Below are 24,173 nucleotides of genomic sequence, written 5' to 3'. Positions count from 1 at the left end.
AAATCCCAAGCTTACTGGTACGATACACATACAATATGTTGGTTCTTATCATTTAAATCCAAAGAACACTGTTTTTAACGCTTTATTAGATATAAAATAATATCATATTCATAAATAAAATCCTTGTTTTAGCGTTACTAACTATGTTTGCTTTTTGTGTTGAGTTTTATTTTTCAGAAATTGAACTAAACACACTGATTACCTATAACGTTATTTTGCAGTAATAATTTCACTTAATTCAGTTTGTATTTAAAATTATACGAGAATTGAATAAGCCACTTTGATAAATTAACGAACATTAATGTGTGTTATGATTGGTTAAATTTACTATTCACGCATTCACCAATTAACGTATCAAAAATACTTTACAAACGTAGGTATACAAAATGTTAACAAGTGTTTCTATAATATAGTCAATAAAATTGTAATGAGTTGAGCATATTTTAATTTAGGTACTAAATATATAATACTAATTATTGAAATATATTCTAATGAAACGCCATTTTCTCGTCTGAAGTTAACAAATAGGTATATCTATATTTAAACTTCAACATGCTGCACTTGAGTACTTCAGACAATTTTGATATACAAAAAACTGCATTATTAAACAGGTGTATTGTGTATGTAATATTTATATACTGCAATACTATGTAATTTAATTATTATGATTTAAAAATAATTTAATTTATTCATGGTTTTTACTGATTACTATCAGTCAGTAATAGCTAGGATAGCCGAGATCATAAAAAAATTAAAAATTAAATTGGTATACAGAAAATAATTTCCTACATTCAAATTATTTTAAAGTACTTGTGTGGCTTTTAATTATTTATTAGAATTAAGGTGTATTGAATAATATCAATAGATCTTATAATTATATTTATTCAGTTGTAAATGATTTAGTAAAATAAGATTTAAAAAAATGCGAAAATAGGTTCACAAAATTTAGCTACACAATAAAGTAATGTTATACTAACCTCGTCATTGATTAGTACACTGTAATGTATGTTTATAATTATAATTCATCGATAAATAATTATATACGAGTAACGTTTCTGAGTGGAGACTCAGCTCATATTTCTATGTATATTTAATATTTAATATTTATAATGCTATTATAATAGGTTATTTTACTATTAGTAATACAATATAAATAGGCAATAGTTAAAATTAATCAATTAAAAAAATATCATTGCAAATAGTAATGTATAATAAAAGACTTCGAGTTTCAAAAAATTTTTTATAATTAATTACAACAAAACAACTAAACTCTTTATTCTTCCTTTAAATAAATACTTTCGTCGATATTTGAAAATTTCAATTCAAAATAATATGTGAAATTAGATTTTTAGATTGTTTGGTCATCAGTAAGAAGTATTTTGAAAATCATATTAGGTATAGAGAAAGCTAATAAATAAATATTAAAATAAAACAAGAAAATCAATTTTGTCATCAGTTTTTCTTAAAACATTTTTGTTTTCTTCAATAATTAGAAAAGCAACTACTTAATTTTTTTATTTTTAAACCCCAAGCGATTCATTTTTCTACTATACATAATTCTTATTAACATTTTTTTCAATTGAACGATTTGGTGTAGATACAATTATTAATGTTATAATTTACAAACATTCTGTATTTTTTAATATTATAAACAATATTTGAAACTACTTATTTAAATTAAACTTATTGTTAAATTATAATAGCTATAACAGGAAATAAGTTAACCATAAAACATAGTACCACATACTTTCGTGATTATACTTACGTAATATTTTTCATTTTTTTTTTTTTTGTTATAGATATAAACCAATATAAATTTCAAAATCAATTTTGGGCAGTACTTTATATGACATAAGTATGTACATTATTTTAAGTAATGGACTTTGTGCATGTAAGCTCATGGATTGCTTTTTCTCATGATAAATCAAACTCATTTGCTTAAAGTTAACATTTTAACACGGAAACTGCGGTTAACAAGGTCGAACTTGGTCAGTCGTATTGATTTCACATACCTACATTTACCCCCAATGCTTGTCCTCCCTTCCTTTCACAGTTCTCTTGCAACATGCTCAGCCAACATAAAACGGTTCATTGAGTATGGTAATGAACAGCAACATTATCTCTTATAGTATAGTAACTATATCAGTAAGGTTGGCATTTTCCGGCCATAACACATATAACGTGAGGGTATGAAATATAATTTCTATACATTTTGTAGATTAAATCAACACTATATATTAAACCTAAAAACAAATATCGATTTTTCATACATGTGTGTAAAACATTATTCCTCTATTTGCTCGCACTTGAATATATATAAAAAATATTATTTATCTAAATCACCGTTCAAATAATATTGTGATTCAGATGTATACATAAATTTTATTTTAATGTTTACAAATCGGATATCAAATCATTTTCAAACAATATTAAATCAAAAATATCATAAAAACTAAACTGTTAATAATACAAAATATATTCCATTGAATCGAGAAAATATTAAGTACTTTTACTAAAAAGTATTGAATGAAGAAATATTAAGTCCAGATTTTTTTGGATTCGATTATTTTCAAAGGTACTGGTAAATTTATTCATACTTAAAGTGAACTGAAATAGCTTAATTTATAATTTACTAAGTTTTAATTTATTTTTTCACTTACTGTGTTTATTTTTATGATATTTTTCTATCTTGAAAACAAAAGTACTCGAAGCTAATGTTCTTTGTTCTGTAACAGATATAAATTACTACTAATAATTTGCTAATAACTCGTGCCTACGTGTAATTTTGAACTTCAAAAGCAAACAGATTGATGACATTACTATATAGTATATAGGATAATATAATTATCTAATATTATCAACAATACTATAGATATAGGTAACTTTAAAAGTTATTAATTATATTTAAGTTTTGGACGTTTTGGTTATACTTAAAATAATATGCGTTGCTAATCCAATGCCCGGTGGAATCGGCTGTGATAATATGTTTTTCAAAGCATATTCAGTAGGTTTTTCTATGTCGGACGACTAAGTTTAAATATGTGTTAAGTCGAGACACATGCGACGATATGCCACAAGAAAATAAAATATATGTGCGCATGACGCATGTAACGACGACGTAAAATAACTGTCTGGTTTATTATATCACAATGTTTATGATGTTCACAAAATATCACAGTTACTATGCCCTGAAGTAGAATAATTCAGTAGGTATATAATACACGTGCGTATTATAGGTAAGAACGTGACGACCTAAACAGCGAGCGCTCGTATTGTGTTGTGTGCGTAACGAGTAAACGCGTTATGAATTTGGACTCGCGGGGTGTTGTTCATAAATCACAAGATAATAATAATATTATTATTATTATTATGCGTTGTTATAATGAAGACGACGACAATGACGGCGGTGAATCAACACACTCATAGCACGAATAACGCATAGGTACTTATATATATATATAATATTTTACTCTAAAAGGCGTTTACGTCGAACGTTTACGTTTCGTCGTGCGTTCGCCTTACGTCATTTCCGCTGCGTAAAGTGTAGAATACTAGAATAATAATATTATAATAATAAATTGTGTTATATGATTGATTGAATTGTTGAACGATGGTTCGTCGACGCGGAAACAGACAAGAACGACGAATAATAATGTGAAGGAAGTAGCTTTTTTTTTTGCATCGAATTGGTATCGAAACGTCATCCCTATTGGCATTCAGTACTTATTTAAAAGAATTAAGAATTGTATGATACGTTTGAATCGGTTTCGAATAATAACACCGTCTTTGGTATTTTATTCGCAGACTCTGAACACTTTATTCTCTCTCTCACTTGTCGAATTAAAACCATGAAATTTAAAATATCTTAAAAACATCGATATTTGTAGTGACGTTTTTTTTTTAACCATTTCTTGTTTATAACGTATTCTTCATTTCTGCGTCTGTCACTTGTGTCTGAAGTTTGTAATATGAAAACTGTTCAAACTGTTTTTGAAAATGTCTTTCAACTGAAAAATGTTTATACGTAATGGATACGAGTTATTGCCAAACTCAACGGAACCTCACCACCAATTCAAACGATAATATTATTATCATAAAAATATTGGAAACTAATTCTGATATTTTTAAACGTGGGAACCAATTCGGAAACACCGGTTTTTTTTCTTATAGGGATGAATTTGAATAATACGCTGTTTTGACACGCAAAAAAACGCACAACGAGTGAATCGCCTGGAGATTTTAGAATATGATATATTGTTGTTGTTATTATTATTACTGACCCTTTGTATATTTTCTATGGCGTTCTATTTTATACATTTTCTCTCTTCCCGAAATTATTTTATTTATTTTTTTTTACTACCTACTCGTTTTTATTGGCATCTTGGCAGTCGATGGTCCATGTTTCCCCACCTTAATCCTCGGATTACACCAAAACTACGGGCGTGCATTTATTTTTCTTCCCTCTGCTCGGAACACCTCATTATCTAATCCTACATTTTTCTCCGAAGCCACGATGTCTATATAATAAACACTTTCGGCTACGGCATCATTATTATTCTTACCCGTTCGTCGTATCCAAAACGCGTACAACGTCTATACATCACACTGTATTCACATAAAAAAAAATAGTCCTGTTCTTGGCCATAAGACACAGATTTCATCTTACACTGCAAATCTCGAACAATTTTAATTGCATTCGATTATATTTCTTAAAAACAAAATATTTGGTGTATATTTTATTTTACAGCCAATCAAAAATCTGAAAACTGAATATTTATGAGACTTGCTAACACGCGCCACAATATGAATTATAATAACGACAATGTATGAATATTTTATAAGAATTGGAATTATTGTTGTAAATATATAAATAAAAAATGTCAAATACGCATTATTATTTCTCAAATAGATAACTATAATATAACTATATATTGACTAAATTATGCGACACATAAGTTTTTATTTTTCCTACTTTTTAAGAATATTAATAAATAATAAATAACTACGATTGATACAACTGTACAATAACATACTGTTTAAAATAATTAGTATTTGTATTACTTATTTATTTATAATAATAATCAATAAGTAATAAAAAATGTATGTAATAACATATTAAATATTCGATTCTAATTTTAAAATACATTAATGGCTTCTCTAACAACATAATCATTTCACCTGAGTAAGTGGAAGTCTTTAGACAAATTTTAATCAATTTTACAGTAGCTTCTAATCACGACAGAGAAGTACACTATATCGTAACTAAATAATAAGATTAATTGTATTCAACTTCAGTTTCGTGAAAATGAAACACAAATTAAATAATAATGATACATTATAATAATTGTATTAGGTATCAGTTTATGTATTATACTTATTACTTACAGGATATAATAAAATATTATTCACTCTTCACTCCTATTGTTGAATTAATTTATTTTGACTATCATAAATAAACGTAATAAACGTATCTACACATTGATAAATTTAAATTTCAATATGAAAATGTTAAATTGTAAATTTTATATTATCATAAACTATTTAGCCTCATCACATAAGAAAATATTATTTACCTAAACAATGAGTTCGTATACTTAAGTCAGTTTATAATTTTTCCCAATTAAACAATTAAGCTAAAGAATCAAAATTGGTACTTCAATTATAGAGCATAAAATTAGATTAAGTCAAATTATCCCCATAAATCAGTATAATAACCAATTAAAATTTTTACGATCTTCATTCTTTCTCTCTGATCTTTATTTTAATAATATATACATTTACAATAGAAAACAGCAAAACGTTATTATCTATACATATAAAATATTAGCATAAAAATTAAATGAGTTATGCTCAACAAATTCATCTTTTAATTTATTGCTTTATTGTCAATTCCCATAAATTAAAACAACACATTTTTTTTAACCTTCATATACCGAACATTTAAGACAGTCATCAATACTTTGATATTATTGAAATTTTTAGCTTATGAACAAATTAGTGCTGTCCATGGGCGTTCTCACGAGGGGGGGAAAGTTAAACCCTTTATGGATTTTTTTTAGGTAATGTAGAGATTCCTGTTTAATTTATATCTAGTGATAATAATCAAATAAATAAATATAATCAAAACATTGTTTTGATTCATTATCATTGTTCACAATATTCGTATCAAGGTGACATCTTGATTCGTATACAGATAACAAGATTACAAACCAATGATAACGTACGGTTACAGACCTTGTAAAATCAAGAAAAATGCATATAATTTTGTAAATTCTATTTTTCATCAAAAATATAATATGTTATAACTCATAACTTAATGTATGTTATGTTGTTTTTATATAAGAAAGGAAGTGTAGTGGCCTAGTCTCTATGGCTCACTTTTTAATACATTTTCATATCCCCCCCCCACTCAATAAAAAAATCCTGAGAATGCCTCTGGAGCCGTGTCTGTGACTAGCCTATTTTACTTTTAAGATAAGTTTTAATTGTTGCAAAACGTATAAAACCACATTAAATGTATCCCTGAATATGTTAAACATATTTATACCAATGTATATTACACATACCTACATATTAATATCTGTTATTATCGTCGTCGTCGTCGTAAGAACCCTGCTCCGACCGTTTCCCGGCCAACACCCATAGGTGTACATGGTTGTATGTTACAAACTCGGTTAGCGATAAGCCGCACATACCTATATATTATATTATTATTGTTGTTCGAACAAAGGACGCAGTAATAATAATAATAATAATAATAATATAAAATACGTATAGCTGATAAAGTACTTATACAGTTGATTCTGCATTGGCAATGGCGGCGGTGCGACAAACTCGATCCAATGTGGCTGACGACGGTGATCGGGTTAGGGCTGAGACGGTTGGCGCATATAATAATATGCTTAATAATAATGTACGTACCTATGGTTAATCGAATATTACACTTTGTGGCGGCACGGAACACGTGGTTCCGGCAACTGGGGCCGAGTGCGACGGAGCTATGGAAAAACAGTGAGAAAGAGAGAGAATGTGCCTGTGTGTTAGTCTGTATATGTGTGTATGTGTTACAGAGAGGCAGAGAATTCACAGATGTCAGGAAATAAACTCGACTCTCGCAAAATTTCCGCACGAATTCTCGGGGCCGCCAAATAGCGCGCGCTCCGATTTCCTCCTCTTCCCGTATCACCACCTCATCGTCCGACGAACACGACGAATACTGTTTAGCACCCGTTGTTTATTTTTTTTCGCACTCCGCGCAAACATAATTATTGTCCCCCCGGTTCCGCTGTGCATGTCGGTTTGTGGAAGGGGAGCATACGCAATTATTGCCTCGGCTCTGCTGAACGGAGCGCATATTATGCAGTCTGTTAATTACCGTCACGCCGTTTCCTTCCGACCGGATGTCCGGGCCGATCCACAATCTCCTCCGAAAAGAAACTATCGTCGAATACTCCAGCCGCCGCGGGAAACGATCGAGACTTCTGTTATACTTCACGAGACCAAACTCGTGTAAAGTCGAAGTCGTTGTTGGTTCTAGTAGTTGTTGTTATTGTTGTTGTTGATGTTGTTACTTGTTGTTGTTGTTGTTGTTGTTGTTGTTGTTGTTTCCGCTGTTTTTACTATCGTTTTAATTATTATTATTTTTTCAACACGACAATCCACGGATAATTCTATGTGCGTGTACGCTGCCATGTATTTCCAACACATGTCTATGCCTAAAACTCGATTGTAATACCCTCGGGAAGTTGTGTATATATAATATATATATATATTACCTATATATGTATATGTATATGCTCAATCGATATCGCGTGGCGTACAAAAGAAGAGCCCGGCACTTTGTGTGGTGCCTTTTGTACACCGTTCTTCTTTTCATAAGACACGTACTTAAGCTCTGAATACCACCACCCTTCATCACCACCACAAGCTGCAACACCAACAACGCCAAGGAAGACAACTGAATATTCTCGAATAATACTACTCGAGCCAAACAAAATAAAATACATTTTTAACACCCATTTTATCGTAGGAAAACGAAACTCGAGGGGAAAAAACGTACCTATATAATAAAATGTTACGTTACTAGACGGTATAGTTTAAATTATTAATACTATTATTATTATTATTATTATTATTATTATTATTATTATCGCGATTATTGTTCGTATTGTACAGGATGTAATTGTATTATTCACATTCAAGAATTTTAAACAGAAAATAGATTTTATCAGATTTAATTCCAAATCACATCTGCATGACAATGGATATTGAATACCTAAACTATAAAATTGTACCAAATTATACCCCTAACTCTTAAGAAATAAAAAAGACAAGAAAATTACAAAACTATAAAGAAAAATCGATTCGATTAAACGATTGTTTTGATCAAAGTATTTTAACAACGACTATTGATAAAATATCAATAGTTACGGGATTAAAATTAATTTTATAAATGATTATTTAAAATGTAAAAATAATCAGACTTATAATATAACTTCACAAAATATTACTAACTGGGTAATTAAAAGTTCAATAATACTTAACTAATCACTATAATCACTATAATAATAGTATAGTTAGAATTCAATCAATATAAAATAATAACATAGGTACAAATAGCAAAATATAATATTATAAATTATAATACATACATGTCCAAAATAGAATTTTGTACGACTTGAAATTTATTGTATGAAATACGAAAGAGTTCATATTTTGATATCTTTTAATAAAAATAACTATTAAAAAAATATGTCTTAACTCTATCTCTATAACTTAAGTAAAATAATATAAATATGAATACATAATTTAAATTAAAAAACGTATCATGATTATACTCAGCGTGACAGCATTATACAAATAAGCATAGTAAACAGTAATAAATTATGTATTTAACTATTGATTACTTAATTATTTGCTTCACTTATAATAAATAGTATATATTTTCAACATATCGCTTTGAAATGTTTTCTATATTTTCTATTTGTTTTTTTTTTACTTTTGATTTGGAAAACAGATTATTTTCGATTACAAAGTTCATTTAAAAGCATTTGTATGACATAGTTTTTGTAAAATGATATACTTTGATATTTTTCTATAAGTCACATTTTTTTGGAAATATATTGACTTTTATTATATAACAGCATATTTATATACATTACGTTATCTAAACTTAGGCAATCAGTCGTAAAAATTACATTTTACTATTAATTATTATAAAGGAAAACTGTATGCCTGGACTATATTCAACATGTCCTAAATTATAATGAAGATTAGAAACTTTTACATTTAATGTAGTTAACATACAACTATTATATGAGTATATATTTTGAGAATATGAAAAAAAAAGCTACATATGAATCCTTTTATACAGTAATAAGCTAAGTTATAAGACATGATGCTTGGCATATTATTGTGTACAACGCCTCTTCTTTTGTGTCATATGTTAACGTATTAAACATATAAATATTTCTAAAACTTAAATATTTCCTAATTAATTAAATGTCAGAATTTACATACAACAATTATTTTTCATAACTAGTCGTAACTAATTATTATGTATATCACATAGAACATATAAATAACTTATACATTTTTCAATTAGCCAATCCAAAGTACTGACAATCGTATAAACTATAAGCTAACATTTGATTTATTATGATATTAAATCAAATACAAATGTTTACTGCGAGACTTTCCCACGTAAAATTATCTTTTTGGTTAGCTAATGAAAATTTACTGTATATAATATTATACAAACAAGAACATAGAAAAATACAATGGCAAAATAAATCTCTTGTCAACATTTACGTTAAAATAGATACTATTATTTTTTCTATTTTTTTATTTCACATAGATTATGCGTAAAATAATTTATTATTTTTACATACATAGGATTCGTATATAGTTTATCACCTTTTACTTTTAACATTTTTACCTAATTTTAAAACAAGTCCGTTGTTTGTTATATAATACTATAATATTATGTAATAATACTATTACAAATTATAATACTGTACTTATAAATGTAAGTACCTATGTAAAATTTAACATCGTATTTATAATCACAGTATTTTTTTTCGGGAAAATTTGTCCTTATCATAATTTTTATTCAAATCATTAAAACACTAGGCAATGCATTAAATTTTTTTTTTTAAATTAACACTATTGTCTAATTGTATAAAACATAAAGCCCATTGTTTCTATACAATACTCGGGTTTCTTATAATATGTTTTATGACGTAGATATACCAAAGGGAATAATATAATGAATATTATAACTTAGATGTGAGGTAATTACCGTAGATACACGTGTTTATTATACACGGTAGTGTATCTTCAGACAAGGCCATCCGCTTTCCACAACCTTAACGAGTGTTCTAAGTTAATAATCTTTGGGAATGTATGTTCTTCGTGGCTTGAATATTCAAACGCGAAATGAAGCCTAATGAAAGAAGATTTTTTTTTGCTTAAGATTAAAAATGCTAATAAATTAGAAATAATAAAGTGTGAAATTATCTGTGAAAAAAAATTAGTACATTTATAATAGAATCTTGAGCGATAAATAAAATGATCTGCGTAATTTAATATGTTAAGCCACACTATTTAAAAATAATTGATACACGAACATTTTAATTAGAATTGTATATCCTATTATAATAATCATTAATTTCATTAATGTACTAAAAGCTTTTGACTTTCCAATACCGTAGAGATAAAAATGCTAAAGTTTAGTGAATAAGCTCTTAACATTTATAAAAAGTATCTACCCAAAATCCTAATATCTTATACTAATAAACTTTTAGGCATGATATCATATAGGTCCTCATCATTTACAATTAATTATGTTCTTCATTCTCTATTATTAAATACTAAATAATATAGTAAATAGTGATTAATTCTCGTAACACTCATGACCGTTTCATAATAAAATGTTTTGTAATTGGTAAATTTAATTAATAAATGCGTATATTTATTATGTATACTATTGTTATTTTTAATTAAGACATAGACAAATAATTTTTCGTACATAATTATGTATTTTTTTTTGTTTTTAAAAGTCAAATTTTTAGCTTTATTATTCATTATTACGACTCAATGGACCACATTTTAATTGGACCTCAGTCATTTATTCAAAGACTTCTCAGTAAAACAAAACGTGTTTAGTTAAAATTACGATAGCCGTTTTCAGATATTATATAGGGTAAGTAAGTTCCGTTAAGTTAGCCTCTAAATGGTGTGTGCCAACAATAAACATTGGAACAGTGAGAGCCGGAGGCATTTTAAATGAGAGAGAAAAAACTCGTCCCCGTTTAGGGAATTAACCGGTGAATTAAACATACATATACTTGAGTCTACAGCGTGACGTTTTTCCGTTCAAATGTCCACTTTCCGTTTTTTAAGCCATACACACTGTTATATATTACAGAAAAACGATTTTTGTAGTCGACAGTAAATTTAAATGAAATGAAACCGATCGAATCAATATTATTCGGAGGTATGGTAATCGTGTGAATAATGCATAGAATCGGTTAAAATAAAATTCTAGATAATAACATTTACCAGCGATAAGTATTAAAAAAAAACTCGAGTTACAACTGATATTTTTTTACCAAACCAATAATAATATTATATTATTATGACTGGAAAAACAATTCAACACAATTCTGTATTATAACATGTTATATTATACGTGTATCTGGTATCTATAATATACATTATATAAATATTTGTTTACTTCGCATTATTTTACAGATCTCTTATTATTTTTAAAATTTTAATTTACTCAGTATTTTCAAAAATACAATTATTTTTACCACACACTGCAGTGCACTGAATGTCAAATTAAAATCAATATGAATAATTGACTTTTTCAGAATTCTGAAACAACAAAAATGTTTTGTAATAGCGTGTCTAGATGTAAAAACAATCGCCAGTCGTTAAATAATGTACGTACGCATTTTAAATAAAACCCAATAAAATAGAACGCTCTAAGCTTAACCTTATTTTTTAACAATTTCTTGAGCCAATGAAATGCATAAATATTTTAACTTATTTTAATAATTCAAAATATACGATTACAACTTTTATGACCCGGCTATTAAAAAGAAAATACAAATTAAATATTTTTTATTCTTACTAAAATTAATACCTGTCCATATATTAAACTATTCGTTTAACGAGCTTTTCTTAGGAGAAATTCGTCACTGAAGAATGATGCCGTAAGCCAAGCTTAATAACAATATTTTAATCCATTATGTACCTTAATTTTTTTTTTTTTTTTAGATAAAAATTATGAATAAAAAACATCAACGTATAGTGAACAAAGCAGCCAAAAAGAGATTAATGTTATCTTTAATTTATTGTTGTCCCACCGCCAAGAGTTTTCAATGTTTTACGAGATGATTACTTTTAAACCGGCAGTTTTGATAAACGGAATTAATTAAATTTCTTGAGTTATAAACGGAGAAAATGCAATATTTTTCCAGTATACCCTAAAAATTGTCAAACGATATAGTCTTATATACCTACATATATTTTACTTTATATGATTATTATTATGTGCATTGTTCATGCTTTTTGAAGCTAAATAATAAATATTCCGACATTTGATATTGTCGAGACTCGAACAATCGATGTATTTCCGAGTGTAAACACAAACCAAAGCCACCATGACAATTTTACGTATAATACGGGATTATAATAAAACAAAATAAAACAAATCTACGTTATCAAGTAAAAACACTGGCTCCTTTGTCGTTTAACAAACACGGTGGATTCAAACAAATATTTTCGTTTTTATTTTCTACGATCAATAAGGATAACTACTCCAATGGTTTTAGGACCACAATATAATACTTTACGTAAACCAAGTACATAATAAAAATAACTCCGAAACTTGATTTTTTTAAATCAAAAAAGAAATACCTACAATTCTCCTTTTTAATATCATATTATTATTATTATTATTATTATTATTTTATTATTATATATTATTTCATATTTTTTTCTCGAAATTCTGACAGACATTCTTAAGAGTACCTTTATTTTTCAAATACACACACACACACACACAGTTTTTTATTATTATTTAATTAAATAAATAAAAAGACTATTATATTAAAGAATGTTATGAAAACTAATGTTTCAAATAATTTTCGAATAACTAGTACCTACACAGTACACGTCAAATTTAATACATGTACGAGGCATTAACAAAAATAATTCAACCAATGAAAGTGCAATAAAATTAAGACAGATTTATTTCATGTTTCTCAAGTTTAAATCAAATTTATCATCAAGAAATAACTGTAATTTAATAGTCAATATACATTTAGGGTTTTTAATAAATACATAAAAATATATTTTTTTCAAGTTGTATCATAACTGAGACAGTAACTACTAAAGTATTATTTCCACCTAAGTTTATTTTACAATAATGACAATACAATTATACAAAATCATTACATAATACATAATACAATATATGCACAGTAGTGGCCAAAGCATACATCTAAAATATAAACGCAGTATACATACATACAATATAATAGTAACCAATAATGACGTTCTATACCCTTGATAGGGTGCTGCATAAAATAAAAGACAGTGAAACTTCCATATAACGAACTTCCTTTTTACGAAATGTTCTGTTTAACGAAATATTTTTAAAAACTATGACCTTCGTTGTTAATGAATACGTAATTCTATTTATCAAATTCCTCCATATTACGATTTTTTTTTTTTGCTTATTCGACTTCGTTATAAAAAAGATAAAATGAACCACAAGTGCATTTCGACAACATTCTAATATTATTGCATCACACAGCTACTAAAACAAGGAACAATATTCTTATCAAACCATTTTGATAATAAACTTGTTTGAACACTTTCAAAAGGATTTTAATTGAAACCCCTAGTATGACCGCAAACATAATATCCATCTAAAGGAAAATGTGTTTTCATTATTGCATTATAATTTGAAATTTCCTATAGATTAAACATGTATTTGACGCGTATATAATAATATTATTACTAACCATGTATAATCTACATAACAATATTATATAGCTTTTCACAATATAAAAACCATTATTTTGAAAATCAAAAAAGTGGTTTTAAACAAATATATATATATATATAATGTATTATTATTTATTAATAGTAAAGATATAATGTTTTCAATCTTTCTCTTACCACAGACAAAAAAAACAAATCCTCTAATAATCTATAACATATATTTTTTTAATTACAAATACAAATATTTAACTAAATTTTCCTATTAATTTTCCATCGGTAATAATAATAAACCAAAACCTTAAGACCAATAAGTTATGAATTTTTGTAAATTATAAAACATTTCCAAACTAAACAAATCAAAAAATAAATCGGAAAATGTAAAAAAATATACACATTTATTTTATGAATATTACGTTCTAAAAACATTTACAAAAATATTGTACTACTTTTTTTCAATTTCTTTTAAACTATCCAATCAACAATTTATTAAATAGATAGAATATTTTATTTTCTTCGGTTTGTTGAATTATCAGGTCCATATTTATATAATTATATTAAACATTTGATTATAGACGGAGTATTTCAATGATAAACAATTGAATTTCTATAACGCGTTTCAAGAAAATCACTCGAAATCGCAGTAGGTACTAGGTACATCGTTATAATCGGATTCGGGAGGTTATTACAGTAGACAACTCGTCAAATCAAGTTATAATTGGCTGACGCGTGTTGTTACACGAATCCGACAACGTCCACGGAGAGGTGAAAAAAATAAACTTAACAACGGCATTTATATTACGGCAGTAGGTAGGTTCGACGTAATGTTCGACACGTACCTACCTATAAACGTTTCGACGTTCAAACGTTTTCCTACAGTTTCGTAAATATTTGCCAAAACATATCCATATATATACACCTACGTCGTAGATATAAATAAAAAATCTCGTTTCGAATTCAAAATATCACTCGGCCACTTCTACCGTGACCCGAATCATACTTTTATTTTTGTACGCGCGCACACACACAGCTCGTTCACACGCGTGTGGAAGGTTTTATCGTAGTGACGTGACTGCAAACTACACTCACACACAAACACACACTAGAATTATAGTAGTTACCCCTCTATAACCCGGGCCAGCGTTTAGAACACATGTGCCACTGCTGGAAATGTAGTGGGGAAAAAAATGAGTAAGGCTACCAAAAAAAAAAAAAAAAAAACAAAGTTCGGTTGTGTAATATACCACATATTATTATTGTTATATGACTACGCGGCGTGCCTTATAAACGGGTGAAAAACGGAAATCGGACAGGCGACGGTTTATCAACAACGACGGACTACCGGCCGGCTAGCTGTCGGCGGTGCTGGCTATATCATAATAATATAGTCCTAAACCCGCCCAATGGCTTTCCTCCATATTAAATACAATTATCCACTTCAACATTTAAACAAAACTTATAAATTTATATCAATAAACAATAAAGATAGATCATTAAAAATATCATTTCTTCGGATAGCGGAAAATTTTACGTTTTTTTAACCAAAAGACAAACAAACTATGATATCCTTTATCTACTTAATTGTTTCAGTTATTAGTAATGATGTCATAATTTAAAAAAATATCAAATATGCATTAAAAACAAATGAAATCCTAAATTTTATTTTGCTCCCAAAACCCAAAATACCATATGACATTATGCTGAGTACAATTTTATATATTATTGAAGAATCGAAAGGTTAAGGAATACATTTTGATATGAACTAGCTGTTTCTTTGACTTACCGTTAAAATGATATGCAATAATATGCAAAAGCATTTAAATGCAATATAAATACCAGTTATTAAATTACCACACTGCCCATTAGAACATTCTCAGGAAACTCATAAGGAATCGCATCAGAAACGTCGTCGTTATAATATTGTGCAACCATCGCGGGTGATGGAAACCACGAGGACCTTTACTCGGAAAAGCTAAAAGCGCTCGGGCAGATGCCACAGGATGATTCTGTATCGCGCAAACGAGATTTGAAGAAAACCCACATCGCGATTCGACAATTCTCTCTGCGTGAATTTTCGCATTTAAATATAATATATTATAGTAGCAAGCGTTTCGCAATGAAATGAACACGTTAGTAAATAATAACGAATAATGATCATAAACGCAGCTCATAAATTCGCGAGTGGTTTTAGACCATAGTCGTATAAGTCATGTACGTCTACGTTTAGGCAAACGACCATAATCAATAATGTTATTATTGTGGGTATCATATTATTATAATAATTCAATAGGTATACTATGCGAAATTCTTAAAAACAATTTATTAGTAATAATGATTTAAAATTCCCGTATTCGTGGATTTTATTGTTTTCACGATATTAGCCACTTTGAACGTTGTTTTACTTCAGGACTACCGATCGCTGTTTGGGCTGTAGTACGTAATACCAAAAAATAACACCAAATTTTTAATAAGTTATTTTTTCAAACACTGTTTATGTATATATTTATAATATTATAACTTGTGTGTGTTTTGTTTTTTAATGTTTTCCTTTATAGCTCGTCGTAAGATACTATACTTAACAAACTTTGTGAAAACAAAAATGCTATTGTGTACTAAACGAAATCATGTTACCCAGTTTTTTTTATCTATATGATTAACAAAAGTTTTGTAATTTGACTCACATCTATTTAAGGACCTCAGTAAAACATATTTCTCCGATTTATCAGCTAAATCTAACACTTCTAACGTGATTGTCAGCTCTTCCACAAAAAAACACATGATTGTGGATTGAGATTAATATACTTAAATATTATTTTTGGTGAATTTCTAGATACTATACAGATGTATTTAGTTGTAACAAAATATTATAGGTTATAGCTATCAAAATATTAATACCAACAAATTTTTTTGAAAAAATAAGTATAAAAATTATATTTTAAATACAGAATCAAATAAATATTATATTCAAAATTGAATTAGAATCCACGTCAAAATACGCATTGACATTATATAAATATATCTATGCGATGTTAGTTTGAGGTAAAACCGTATAGGTGCAGATAAAATAAATCGCAATAGTAGTCGAAACACGTAATGAACCGTAAGATATTTAAAAATCTATAAATTTTTTTTTCCACTAACGGATATTTCTTCCAGGAAGACATATTTCATGGTTGAGTCGTTATGTTCTTGTGTACCGTGGTGTACAAATCAGCACTGACTTCTTGAATCGGACGTAATGATTTTTATTAATGATGACAATACTACACTTTTAACTTTTAAGTCAGGTGGAAAAAATCGAAATTCTTCGGCATTCATCTTCATACTAATTCCATACCGCTAGCGTTTCGTAAATTTTATTTACAGTACATTTATATATTTAAGATTTTTCTACGTTTATTTAAATGGAAACGAATTATTTCTAATGATGATCAAATGATAAAAGTCACTGGCTAACAAATATCAAATTTTTTAATATTCCAATAATACTTCAAATAATTTTAGTTTTATTATAATCAAAACAATAATATGTAATATTACAATTAGAATCCTTAGAATGATGGTGAAGTCTTTTTCAATAGCTCATTAACTTCTTGATAATCATTTATATATTTTTAACTTCAAATAATTTCGTATGAAAACTAATAGCCCTTATTGGTTAAAATTAAACGAAGAATTTCTCACTCGTGGCAAATGTTATGGACATGCTGCATGAATTCAATATTAAATTGTTTTTAAAATATGAAAATGTAATATTTTCCAATAAATGATAGTAAATTGTATTTATATTTATTTAAAATGCGCCTACATAAAAATATGCATTTAATATAATTTAAAATGTTTATTAAGTACATATCATATTGATATTGTAAGTGCCTGATAAAAATGTATCATAAATATACTATATGGTAGTAAATATATACTAACCCAGTATAAACTATACTATACATTTATCACCTATCGTTTCTCGTTTCCGATATTAAATCGAATTTGTCTTAGTGTTCGTACTAACGAGATAACCTTTGAATGTATTTTTATATCTTCTTTTCTGTAATCAAGCACAAAAATATCATTTAAGTAAACGCATTGTATTTTATTGCTAGCTATAACCATTTTACATCACTGGATTTGTTTTACAATTCCCAGATGACACCCCCTCCAAATAAAATGTAATGTTTGTTACACAAACATATCAAATTACTAATACATCCCGTGTATGATTTTATGACAGATAACAATTTTAATTAACTTTTTTTGTAAATAGGTAAACTAAAAAATGTGATGTTTTATTTGTAAAATTAAATTAAAATTTTTAACAGATACAATAGAATATCAGTACGGAAAACTATAATTCATATAGTGTAATTATTGTTTTAAAAAATAACACAATTAACAATTGAATTAATTTTCATACAAAAATGTAGACTATGCAAGTGATTTATAATTTTTATATAAAACTATCCTAATAACATTGACAAAATTTACTAAAATTTATATGTAAAACGTTATTCATTGAAACGAAATTAAAACGTATCATTATTAATATTTTAAGAGATAGAAATAAAACTTCTTTATCTACCGCAGCGCTTAAATCCCAAATGACTTTATTGAAGCAAGTTTATATTTTATCAGCTGGCAAAGACAATAATAAAACGTAATAACGGTATAAATCAATTTGGTTAATTACAGTAAAAAAAAAAGTTGTATTGAAGTATAAACAAAAAATATTAAATACTACACTAACCTAACCAGACAATTTAAATAAATTGATATTTTTAGTCTAGACTTAAGAATAAATATAAATACTGGATAAAGCTGTAGAATATTGTCTTTTAAAACCAATTTCCAACAAAAACTAATGAATTAAAATAAATTATTATAACTAGATCAATTTATAGATTAAAAATAAAACATTAAAATAAATATATTATTTAGTATATTAAAATAAAATATGCATACGTATAAATTATTAATTGTTATATTAAATAATGAAATTTAAAAAGTTAAAAATGTGTATTAAATACCAACTGACTTATATAAAACGAACATAACTATATTTTTATAACTAAAAATGTACTTTTAGGATAAATGTCATATTTAAGATAAATATAAGATATATTATATGATATTTAAGGAATATAAAACTAATAGATATCAAACCTCAGGGTTACACAGTAAATTTTTAAACATGAGGACACATCATATTTCATATACATTGTCTACTCCTTTGATACAATTTATTAAATTGTAGGCAAAATAAACCTGAAACTGAAAAGAATGTACTCAAATGTTTGATTATACTTATCCAAAATAGTATGCTGGCTGAAGTACAGTTTAATGATACTGAAAATTGGATAACAAAGTTATAGGACATTTTTCATACATATTACTTTCCGGAAGTTTTATGTATACCGTTAAAATGCATGAGTGTGTTTATTATCATGTTCATGTTTAGATAAATTTGACTGACATACACCTGAATAAGAAAAATAAACACATTCGTTGAACTTTTGACCCGTATTTCGGTCATAAGCAACAATTTTTGTTTTAAACACAACTATTTTTCTGCTGTCATCATAATTCGATTTATCGTATTTTTTTAGAGGATCAGTAAAATAAGTATGCTGAATAAGCGAATCCTACCCCCGTGGGAAATATAATGTTTAAAGAATATTACTAATAAGTTTTATACAATAAATATTTTTAATATTAATACAATATATAATAATATTGTGTATCATAATATTCACATTACACATTTTATAAAAAAAAATAAAACATCTATACTATTAGGTTGATTTTTATATATACCTACTTTATAAATTAATTGTATCTAGTACGAAATATCAGATAAGGTTACGTTATAATTCAGCAAAAAACGCTTTAACAACTTTTTTCTTATTTATTTATACATATTCACGTAAATATTTGCGTATTATACACAAATATTTTTTTTCATAATTACCTAGTAAAGTAACTAACAAAGCGATCAACAATATAATCAAATATAATCATTAAAAAAGTTATTAAAAAAGGAAATAAAGATTTATTCTATCTAATAAAAAAAGTAATAATTCAGCTTTTTTCATTTCAACTTGATATGGGTACATTTTTATATTTTTTTTTTGTATCTTAGTATGTATATACCTTAAAATTGCAACTTCATACATTATTTTAAAACATCTAAGAAATAACATTTAATAGTATATTATTTTATATATCAAATAAACTAAAACATGTAATTATTTAACTCCTTTAAAAAATTTAATCGTGTTTCAGGAAAGTAATATTACAAACGAATATAAAATATATGATAATAAATCTAATATCCATCATTCCACACTATTACAATCTAAAACTTTTTCATTATAACAAAGACTGATATATTATTTTAAATAGTATGCTATGAAACATCCAACAATTGTTAAGTATACAAATCATTAATCTTGTGATTTAAAAGTCCGAGTGGTATGATATGAAATTTAAATAAACACAACAACGAACATTTTAAATTTTATGAATTTAACCCAAAATAAATAGTTACAACAAAGAAAAAAGAAAAGTACAATAAGTGGAAATTTTGAACAATGTTTGAATAATAAAAACATATTTAATAATTATCACACACCAGGTAAAGTTTTGTCCCCTAATATCACTCGTCCATTTAATTTATAAAAAAATACGTCTATCGTTGTTTAAAATCTCATTTAATTTATAGAATGTAATATGTGTAGTTGAACGCAGAACTGTCAATCATTTAATCGCGAATTTCGAGCATTGGACCAAAACTTTTTGAAAATATGTGAAGTAAAAACGGACCAGGTTGTTTTATAATTTATTCTCAGAAACCGAAACTTAAACAGGTATATTTTATACAGATTTCTTTAGTCTTTTTCTGTTTCAAATTTAATTGAAATTCTTGTTTCTAATTCTATTTAGAATAAATAAATGATAAATATTATATAGTAGATCAGATAATTTGGTAAAATGAATCATTAATAAAAATATCATTTATATTATGTGCACTGTATACCCGTGTCAAAACTGTTACTATAATAATTATAATACAACATAAATCTGACTCTTTCGTATATTTCTAAAAATCTTACAGTGCTTAAAATTGAAAAATTACGAAATAAACTTTAAAAAATATTAATCTGTATAATTATGTTTTTTTAGAGATAATATAAATAAAATATTAATGATATATAACTTCTGAAATATTTCTTAATGAACTCAATTTCTGATTAAAAAATTATAAAAATTTCTTATAGTACGGTATTATCTAACCCTGAGAACAAATTGTTTTAAATCAAAACAGTTCCAGTTCTCGAATACATTTATGCTAACACGGCGATCTAAATAGGCAATTTAGCTACAACAATGTCATGCATCAATTTTCCCGTTTCTCAAAAATCATAATTATTATATTAATTGTAATATATTTCAATTTTAAATAACAAAATCATGATTACAATACAAATTGTAATAAACCAGACATGCGCTAAGGATAACTTTTGCCACTTATTTATTTGTTAAAAATTTGACTCCAATGATTGACTACTAAACAAGCAAATAGTAGTCCATTACATTTAAAAATCAATGGGTACATTGCTGTGCGATAAATACTAAATTTACAATTTTAAATTTATAAATGTGGTGCGCATTATACAATATACGCATAACAGCTAGATAGATAAGCTCTTCGTTTTTTATCGATTTAAAGAGAAACTCCTAATAAAATATGTAATAATGTTCTAAATGTATTTATGTTAACATACCAATTATATTTTTTTTACTCTAAAAATATCAAGAAAATTTACACCTTTTGTTGTAAGTCAAATTACTCTTCAGACGTTTTTAAAAAAAATGATCCATATTCACAATAAAGCTAATGAAAATTGATAACCATGATAAGATTTATCTAATGCGTGGATTGAATTATTTCAATCCAATATTGAATTATTACTATATTATTATAGTAACATATTATGACGTCACGAAAAAAACTATTTATCATGTACTTGAATTAATTAAACAAAATTTCCATAAAACTAATATTTTAAAGATTTATGATGTTTAAAAACTATTAAGCTTTTCAAAAAAAAATGTATTAAAACTATTAACTTAGTATAGGTATATTTATCGTAGATTTCATAGACCTAAAAAAATTTGAACTTAAAAAAAAAATATTTTTCAGCTATTCTTATTATTATTAAGATAAGAATGATGATCATTTTAAAGTAAATTATGTTTATCATAAAATACTACGCTTTAAACTTACACGGCCTAGATCTAATTTCTCTAATCCTACTAAATAATTATTTCTTCATTAGATAGAAAATTAATTCCTAAAACCTCTAATAGGCTTTTCAAAATGGTACTGCGTAAGACAATTCACCCTACTTCAAATAATCCCTTTCTAATATGTACCAAATTTTCCATTCTACTATTCACGGCTATTGACCAACCTTAGGTACTTGGTGAAATAAACATATCACTTTAACTGTAAATAATACTTTTATTTAAGGACAACTATTGCATTCACTGTTCATACAATTTTCTATATTGTATTCATAGATTAGATTAAGAGGATATGTAAGCATTATTGAACGATAAGTTGATTGAATTTTGATATGATTTTAATTTATAAAACATTATATAATAGCATTGTATAGTTTAAAGAAAATAATGAACATGATAGAATCATATTTACAGAATTTAAAAAAAAAAAAAATACAATTATGTAAAAATTCTCTTTTAAAATCAATTTATTACAGAAAATAAAGAATGATAAATACTTTTATTAATATAACATTTAAATATTAAATAACCATATAATAGGTGTTATAACATACTGGGTCCCATAAAAGCGTTCACTGTTCAATAAGCATATTTTCATAATTAAAGCATCATCACAACACAATGATTCCTTATTATACCAAAAAATATTAACGAGCTCGGTGTTTGAAAAATAGAGGAAGAAAAATATTATACTGACCCTACCTAATTATTATAAGCCTTAATTTACATGTTAAGTTGGCCCAAAACTATGAGAAAAGGTTAGAACATATTTTTTTCACACATTTTATAAATTAATCCTTTCAAATTATGTTAACGTAATACAGTAAACTGTTATTATTTAACAAAATTAATTAAATTGTGTTATTATATTATTATTAATAATAATAACACTATACAATCTACATCATTAAACTATAATTTGTATCATTATTTTTTTTTCAACCATTGAGTGTTTCAAAATTATTTATTATAAATCATTATCTAGTCTTAAATAGTTAAATTATATTAAAACTTTCTGTGTATTATTATTATTTATTATTATTGTTAGCATATAAACAATTCATAAAAATGGTGTGGATGGAATGCATTTTTAACATTTACTTTAAATGAAATACCATGCATTTCTATTTCTAACGATCATAAAATATTATGACCATACGAATTTTATTTGTTTTTATTTCTATTACAGCTGTAATTTATACATCACAAAAATATAAATTCTTATTCGGGCCATCTCGCCGTTTTTGTCTTCATTATTACAATTTTTATTACAAATATTTTCGAATTGCAAGTTTTAAGAATATTATTATTATATTGTAGTAAAAATCCCACATTTAATACAATTTTAAAAAATTTTCAGTTTTTGTAATTGTCTAAACTTGAATGAAACAAAATAATTGGTTTTTTTTATGTTACTTAAAAAAACCAAAATAGCCCCTTAGGGATTATACATATTTATGAAATTTTATGTATAAAAGTTCATTTATTTGTTTATAGATTATTCAAATAGTTAATAAGACTTAATATATAGAGGAGTATTATGCATATATATGATATATGTTAAGGTGAAAATACGAATACTGAAAAACCCCAAATATTATTAAACGTATAAACCTAGTATATTAACATTTTAAAGACACTATATTATTTGTATTTTGGCACTTACTTTCGTGATGTTTAAAGACATTTGAAATTGTTTAATTTAGACCTATTTGCACAATACACCGTCTTATTGTACAATAAGTCAATACTGACTTCTAAGTTAATATAAGTTAAATTAATTCAACCTGCCCTATTAATAATAGATAATTAAATTGCTAATAGCATTATAAATATATTATAAAATATTCTTC

General features: G+C 26.3%; 1 protein-coding gene across 7 annotated transcripts in view; it reads left to right on the top strand.

Moving 5' to 3' along the window:
- LOC132929743 (muscarinic acetylcholine receptor M3-like) overlaps positions 1-24,173 on the top strand; it is an 84,410-nt gene that overhangs the window by 21,738 nt on the left and 38,499 nt on the right. For 3 of the 7 annotated variants that reach the window (XM_060995300.1, XM_060995298.1, XM_060995297.1), the window contains exon 2: positions 1,800-1,855. The exons of the other annotated variants lie outside the window; for them this stretch is intronic. The gene's annotated coding sequence lies outside the window, so the exon portion shown is untranslated. The remainder of the gene's footprint in view (positions 1-1,799; positions 1,856-24,173) is intronic. 7 annotated transcript variants of the gene reach the window in all.

The sequence above is a fragment of the Rhopalosiphum padi genome, chromosome 4 (assembly GCF_020882245.1).
Source record: "Rhopalosiphum padi isolate XX-2018 chromosome 4, ASM2088224v1, whole genome shotgun sequence".
Taxonomy (NCBI): domain Eukaryota; kingdom Metazoa; phylum Arthropoda; class Insecta; order Hemiptera; family Aphididae; genus Rhopalosiphum; species Rhopalosiphum padi.
This window is presented reverse-complemented; position numbering and strand designations above follow the sequence as displayed.